This window comes from Euphorbia lathyris, chromosome 7 (genome assembly GCF_963576675.1).
Source record: "Euphorbia lathyris chromosome 7, ddEupLath1.1, whole genome shotgun sequence".
In the NCBI taxonomy this organism is placed as follows: domain Eukaryota; kingdom Viridiplantae; phylum Streptophyta; class Magnoliopsida; order Malpighiales; family Euphorbiaceae; genus Euphorbia; species Euphorbia lathyris.
In genome coordinates, this window is record NC_088916.1 from 79364686 (window position 1) to 79372923 (window position 8238).

Consider the following 8238-nt stretch of genomic DNA (forward strand, 5'->3'; position numbering starts at 1 on the left):
CTTATAACTTTGATCTGATTATTAAGATGTAACAATTCACCGATTAATTCAATTTAATAGGTTTTGAACTGCAAACAGTCTTTCCACGGTCGGGCCTAAGACTGAAAACCTTAATCAAATTTGGTGTTTATATCCGATTAATCGAGTTCTCACAAATAACTAAATATAAATCCAAATTTGTCTAAGTGTTCAACAAAGTTTTCATGAAAATAAGATTCGTTTAAAAGGTTTTTATGAAGACACCAAGTAAATCACTTTAAGAATATCGCTGGTCAGACTTAAAATAACAACAGTAAAGAAAAGAATTGTATTGAAAAGATAATTCGTTAAATTGACATGAAACGTCACAAGTTAACAGAAAAGAAGAAGCTTGGATAGCATTTTAACTAATTGAGTTTCGGGTTGTCAATCCTTTCCTCAACTTCGTAGGCTATATCAAAAGCACAAGAGCATGGAACAAAGGAGCTTAGAGTTAAGGAGCCCAGTAGAAGCATGAGGGATCCATTGGAGCTGTCAATTGGACCTATGACGAAGAATCGTGCAAAGAAAGACCAACAAATGCTTAATGGACTCATCTTGAGCTTCTTTAAGCAAGGAATGGATTCTAGCGAAGTCATTAAAGATGGTGTGTTTTTGTGTTGTATCCAAACCCAACCCCATAATAATGATATGTAAAAAGGTTGGTCATGTTTTAAGAGAAGCTTTGGACTTGCATGTGTTTGGCATGTGCAAAACCCATTGGGACTCATTAAAATTAATGTTATAACCTTATAGGTTTGATTGGGCTTATTTCTAGCTAATTAAAAGGCCCAAATAATGTTAATTAGTGAGCTGAAATTGGGTTCTAAAGGACAAAAACGAATTTAATGTTTTTCCTTGTCTAATTAGGATTTCTTTTACCTTGGTGCACTAGGATTCAACTTTTTTTTTAGTTTAGGTTTAGGTTTCTTTTGTAGCCTATATAAAGGCGTGTATTCTTCCTTATTTCATAAATCAGACATCAATATTTTTATGAACAAAAGTTCTTCTTTTCCTTTGGGAATTATTTTCAATCCGGGATTGAATTCTTTATTGTGAGCTTGAGAGACCGGGTCATCATTCTTGCAATATTATCTTGATCGTGAATAAGTATTTTGGTAAGGTACTTGTGAATCGCCAAACACTCAGGTTCCAATTTAATTATTCGAAGGTGTAAGGTTAGATCTCCTTTCATTGTCTTTAATTCTTTGGGATTGGTTTGTTATCACCAATTTATGCTTGTTATTTGATGGTGTTAATTCCTTAAGATAGATCGGGAAAACTTGTTGATTTGGTTATTATTTCTCTTTCATAACCAATATCACATCAATTGGTATCAGAGCTTTGGCTCTTAAGGAATTTGTTGTTTTTATTTTGTTTGTCGAAATCAAAAAAAAAAAAATTACCCCAATCTAGAGTCTTTAATTATTGATCGAGTTCCTCATACCTTTGCATCTAGTTATTTAGGTTCTTAGTTGTAGCGAATTGATTTTTGGATTCTATTCTTACTAGCCAAACCTATTTATGTGTGTGAATTTATTCAAATTTTTGCATGCTAAATCAATAGTGCAAGTTTAATTTGTTAATCAATTTCAGCCTAGTTTAAAAAAAAAAAAAAAAAAAATCGGCTCATTGTTTGTACTAAAGTTACAAGTTTTCTAGAATTTGCATGCTAAACACACATTCTTAAAATTTCTTTCAAACCTTTGTCTCTTCTTCGAAAATCGTCTTTTATTCTATTCTTAGTGTGCTAAACTTTGGTTATCGTTACAATATTAGTCTTCTTTGGTTCTAGTTTCTGCCCTACTTTATTTTGTCATTCTTTTGCTTCATTGGCATTTATATTACCCGAGATAATCCTTGTGATCTATCAAGATAATATAAAAGAGTGATTGAACCGATTCTGAGGTACTTTTTTTACTTTCTTTTTCTTCTTTTCTTGCTTTAGACTAGATTTCACTTCTCTTTCATTCTTTATACATTTTTTTATGTCTAACGGACCTAAAGAGGACAATGTTAATGACGTTGATTCTAAAGAATGGCAACAAGCTATTGTAGGTGAGATGAAGAGGTTAGGGGCTATTGTGGCTGATTTGGTTTCAAACCAAAAGAAATCAAGCCAAAAGAAAGGAGGGCGGGGGAGATTGAATTTTGATGATGAACTATCCGAGTCTGAAGAGGAGGAGCAGTTTGGATACCGAAAAAGGGGTAACGATCGAAAAGATAGTAATCTTAATGCTATCAAACTTAAAATGCCTACTTTTCGAGAAGCTAGTGACCCAGAGGCGTATCTTGATTGGGTACGAAAGGTTGAGACCATCTTTGACATACATGAGTATTCGGAGGAGAAAAAGGTGAAACTTGCAGTATCCGAACTAACTGAATATGCGGCTATTTGGTGGGACCAATTAAAGCGCACAAGAAAGAGAGATGGTGATGAACCCATAAGAACATGGGGTGAATTGAAGAAGGTCATGAAAAAGAGATTTGTGCCGGCTCACTATTATAAGGAGCTGTTGAAAGAACTCCAATCCATGTCTCAAGGTAACCAATCTGTTGAAGATTATCACAAACAATTGGAGATGGCACTAATCCGAGCCGATATACAAGAAGATGAGGAAGCTACCATGGTTAGATTTCTCATGGGAATGAAGAGGGAGATTCGCAACCCTCTTGAGCTATAAACTTATTTCCACATGGAGGAGATGCTCCATAAAGCGATAAAAATCGAGAGACAACTTCAAGAGGTTGAGAAAGGGAGATCAGGGTTCAAAGGCACTACTTCCACTCCATGGAAGTCAGATCCAAGAGGTAATTTCAAAACTAAATCCGAATTTAGCTCTAAAAGTGACCAAAAGCCTCAAGTTGATTCAAAAGCATTTGGGAAGTTGCAAATTGGTGGAACTACTCCAAAATACAAAACTACTGAAAAACCCACAAGAACTCGTGAAATTGTGTGTTTTAAGTGCCAAGGGAGAGGGCACTATGCAAGAGAGTGTTCGAATCAAAAGGTGATGGTTATGAAGCATGGTGAGTTAATATTCGAAAGTGAGTCCGAACATGAATCGGATGATATGCCCGCCTTAGAAGATTGTAGTGATATAGAAGAGGTGGATAGCAAAGGAGGACATGGAGTTAACTTAGTCACTCGTAGAACATTGAAGATGGGAGTGAGTGGTGACATTGAGCAACGAGAGCACATATTTCATGCTCATTGCAAGGTACTTGGAAAAACATGATTACTAATTATTGATGGAGGAAGTTGTTGCAACGTGGTGAGCAATGTGTTAGCAAGCCGATTGGGGATATCAACGATTGCACATCCCAATCCTTATCGGCTACAATGGTTGAATGACAGTAACGAACTCAAAGTTACTAAACAGGTGCTTCTGAAATTTTCTATTAGTTCTTTTTCTGATGAAGTATTATGTGATGTAGTACGCATGCAAGCATGTCATGTGTTATTGGGGAGGCCTTGGCAATTCGATCGATCAGCACTACATCATGGCCGAACAAATAAATTTACTATTGCTAAGGATGGGAAGAAGTATATTTTGCCACCTTTGTCACCTGCTGAAGTGTTTGAAGATCAGCTCTACATGCAAAGAATGTTACAAGAACAATCTGCGAGAAGGGAAACGGTTAAGGCGAGAGAAAATAAGAGTGATAAAATCAGTGAGGGTGTGAAGAGAGAAGAGGTGAGTGAAAAGGCATTGGTGAGGTCGAGAAATGAGGGTGAGAGGAGAGAAAAAGATAAGAGCGTTAACAAAAGCCAAAATCTATCTTTATATGCTAAATTGAGGGATGTAAAGCAAGCTGATTTTGAAAACAAAAATTTATTACTATTTTATTGTAAGAGTTTTTGTTTATCTTCTGTAAGTCAGTCTAACCTTCCTTCTAGTATTTCCCCTCTTTTGTAGGAGTTCAAGGATTTATTCCCCGAAGAGATGCCTAATAAGTTACCCCCGATTCGAGGAATTGAGCATCAAATTGACTTTGTTCCCGGAGCACAAATTCCAAATCGACCAGCCTATAGAAGTAACCCTGAGGAGACAAAAGAACTTTAAAGGCAAGTGGAGGAGCTAATGGAAAAAGGGCTGATTCGTGAATCTATGAGTCCATGTGATGTACCAGTCATCCTAGTACCAAAGAAAGATGGAACTTGGCGGATGTGCATCGATTGTAGAGCCGTCAATAAAATCACAGTAAAGTATCGTCATCCTATCCCTAGGTTAGATGATATGTTGGATGAACTAAATGGGGTTGTTATTTTCACTAAAATAAATCTTAAGAGTGGTTACCATCAGATTCGCATGTCATTAGGAGATGAATGGAAAACGGCTTTTAAGACTAAGCATGGTTTATATGAGTGGTTAGTTATGCCTTTTGGTTTAACAAATGCACCTAGTACTTTCATGAGATTAATGAATCATGTTTTGAGAGAGTTTATAGGTAAATTTGTTGTTGTTTATTTCGATGACATTCTTATCTATTCTAAATCTGAGGCAGAACACATAGAACATGTTAAGGCTGTATTAAATGTTTTGAGAGAACAAAAATTATACGCTAACCTTTCTAAGTGCTCATTTTGCATGGAGAAAGTTGTGTTTTTGGGTTTTATTGTTTCAGCACAAGGAGTTTCTGTTGATGTTGAAAAGGTGAAAGCCATTCAAGTGTGGCCAATGCCAAATTCAGTTACCGAGGTGAGGAGCTTTCACGGCTTGGCGAGTTTCTATAGGAGGTTTGTGAAGAACTTCAGTACCATTGCCGCACCACTAACTGAGGTAATAAAAAAGAATGTTGGGTTTAAATGGGGAAAAGCACAAGAGGATGCTTTTGAGATGCTTAAAGTAAGACTAACTTCTGCCCCCGTTTTAGCACTTCCAAACTTTGATAAATCGTTTGAAATTGAGTGTAATGCGTCAGGAGTAGGGATTGGTGTTGTTTTAATGCAAGAGGGTCGACCTATAGCCTTCTTTAGTGAAAAACTTAGTGGTGTGACCTTAAACTATCCCACTTATGATAAAGAACTCTATGCATTAGTTAGGGCTTTGCAAATGTGGCAACATTATTTATGGCCTAAAGAGTTTGTGATCCACACCGATCATGAATCCTTGAAACATCTTAAGGGTTAACAAAAATTGAACCGAAGACATGCCAAGTGGGTGGAATTTATAGAGACGTTTCCTTATGTGATTAAGTATAAGCAAGGGAAGGAAAACGTAGTTGCTGATGCATTAAGTAGGAGAGTTAGCTTATTGAATGTGATGCATGCTAAGTGTTTAGGATTTGAGTATATCAAAGAATTATATATTGATGATCTAGACTTTGCATCTATTTATAAAGCTTGTGAACTTACTGCTTTTGGAAAATTTTATAGACATGAGGGCTACTTATTTAGAGATAATCGATTATGCATGCCTAAATGTTCACATAGAGATTTTCTTGTGAGGGAAGCCCATGGTGGAGGTTTGATGGGGCATTTTGGAGTTGCTAAGACTTTGGAGATGATTTCTGAACATTTCTTTTGACCTCATATGAAACGTGATGTGGAAAGAATATGTGCTAGTTGTATTAATTGTAAGAAAGCTAAGTCTAGAGTTATGCTTCATAGTTTATACACTCCATTACATGTGCCGAATGAACCTTGGACTGATATATCCATGGATTTTGTGATGGCTTTACCTAGGTCTAAGAGAGGTAATGATTCCATATTTGTGGTTATGGATCGCTTTTCTAAGATGGCACATTTCATACCATGCCATAAAACTGACGATGCTATTAATAGTGCTAACTTGTTCTTTATATAGGTTGTTCGACTGCATGGGATGCCAAGGAGTATAGTTAGTGATAGAGATCCTAAGTTTTTAAGCTATTTTTGGAAGACTTTGTGGAATAAATTGGGGACTAAACTGTTGTTTTCTACTTCTTGTCACCCCCAAACTGATGGTCAAACCGAAGTAGTAAATAGAACTTTAGGACAACTTCTTAGGGCAGTCATTCAAAAGAATCTTAAGTCATGGGAAGAATGGAACAAAGGAGCTTGGAGTTAAGGAGCCCAGTAGAAGCATGAGGGATCCATTGGAGCTGTCAATTGGACCTATGACGAAGAATCGTGCAAAGAAAGACCAACAAATGCTTAATGGACTCATCTTGAGCTTCTTTAAGCAAGGAATGGATTCTAGCGAAGTCATTAAAGATGGTGTGTTTTTGTGTTGTATCCAAACCCAAACCCATAATAATGATATGTAAAAAGGTTGGTCATGTTTTAAGAGAAGCTTTGGACTTGCATGTGTTTGGCATGTGCAAAACCCATTGGGACTCATTAAAATTAATGTTATAACTTATAGGTTTGATTGGGCTTATTTCTAGCTAATTAAAAGGCCCAAATAATGTTAATTAGTGAGCTGAAATTGGGCTCTAAAGGACAAAAATGAATTTAATGTTTTTCCTTGGATTTCTTTTACCTTGGTGCACTAGGATTCAACTTTCTTTTTAGTTTAGGTTTAGGTTTCTTTTGTAGCCTATATAAAGGCGTGTATTCTTCCTTATTTCATAAATCAGACATCAATATTTTTATGAACAAAAGTTCTTCTTTTCCTATGGGAATTATTTTCAATCCAGGATTGAATTCTTTATTGTGAGCTTGAGAGACCGGGTCATCATTCTTGCAATATTATCTTGATCGTGAACAAGTATTTTAGTAAGGTACTTGTGAATCGCCAAACACTCAGGTTCCAATTTAATTATTCGAAGGTGTAAGGTTAGATCTCCTTTCATTGTCTTTAATTCTTTGGGATTGGTTTGTTATCACCAATTTATGCTTGTTATTTGATGGTGTTAATTCCTTAAGATAGATCGGGAAAACTTGTTGATTTGGTTATTATTTCTCTTTCATAACCAATATCACATCATGTCAGACCCTGGGCGCTTCCTGCACTGGTTCTTCTCGTTGAATCTCGAAATAGTACCGGGTCATGGTCACTAACAGAGTATAAACTCGTCTTCGAACAAAACTTTACTCAAACTAAACAATTGTATCTTGTATCTAACTATTTGAACAACTTGTACAACAAGTATGCTTCTAACAAACTGAATACTAAAAATCTCTAACTCTCTAACTCTTTTGAATGCTGAAGTGCATCCTCCATTTATAGTTGTTGAAGAGTCGTGTTGAAAGGACGTGTCCGTAGATGAAGAGTCATCTTTATCCGGATGAATGCACACGTCGTTTTGAATTAAAAACATGTAAAATGTGTCTTGGAAAGTTGTTGTTTCTGTAGAGATTTAGGAAATCTCGGTCGCGTCTTTGGATTGAGGGAGATACAGCACGAATTCGTGTTTCTTTGCCAAGAAAACGCGTGTCGCGACCGAGATATTAGGAATCTCGATCGCGACAGAGACTTTTGTCTCTTCCTTAAGTTGATTCCCAAGTTCTCCGGCGTGGCCTCTGAATCTCGTACGCGTCTTTTACTTGTAAACTTCGATTTCTCTCTCGTTTTTACTCTATTTTAGCTCCAATTTAGATTTTTCCAAATAATTTAGTACCTTGCACAATAGAAACAAATACAGACGTAAAAGTATTCTAAAAGAATATAATTAACATGGTTTTAACATGAAACTGACATAATTATTGATGTTATTTTAGGTATATTTTGGGCTTATCACTTATGCTTGTGACCCAGTGGCATCCTCCTTGCATCAGTAGTTGACAGTTCAACCTACCAGTGATTCTAGATACACATGGTGGAATTTTAAAGTTCTAGCAGCGCCTCTATGTTAGCACTACAACTGATTTAAGGAAAAGAATCCTTCAAGGTTGTCATGATTCTTCCATTGGAGGTCACTCTGGCATCAAAGGCACTCTTACCAGACTCTATAAGAGTTTTTACTGGACTAAATTTCATCAAGATGTTGTTTATTGGGTGGCTAACTGATAAGTGTCCAATTCAACGTTCAAATGTCCACTTTAGTGCTAGGTTATTTAATTAATTTGGTGTTATTTTGGGTATTATTGCTTATTTTGGTTTGATTTGCCTCCACAGGACTCAAATGATTAAAAGGAGCATAATTGGACTTAATTGAAGAAACTTTGGACCAGAAAGGAATTTGGTGCTGAATTAAAGGAGCTGAAACGAAAATGGAGTTAGTCTTGCCCAAGACTAAGGACCTCCGAATCTGCTGATGTTCAAATTGACTAGGACTTTTTCCAACTCAAAA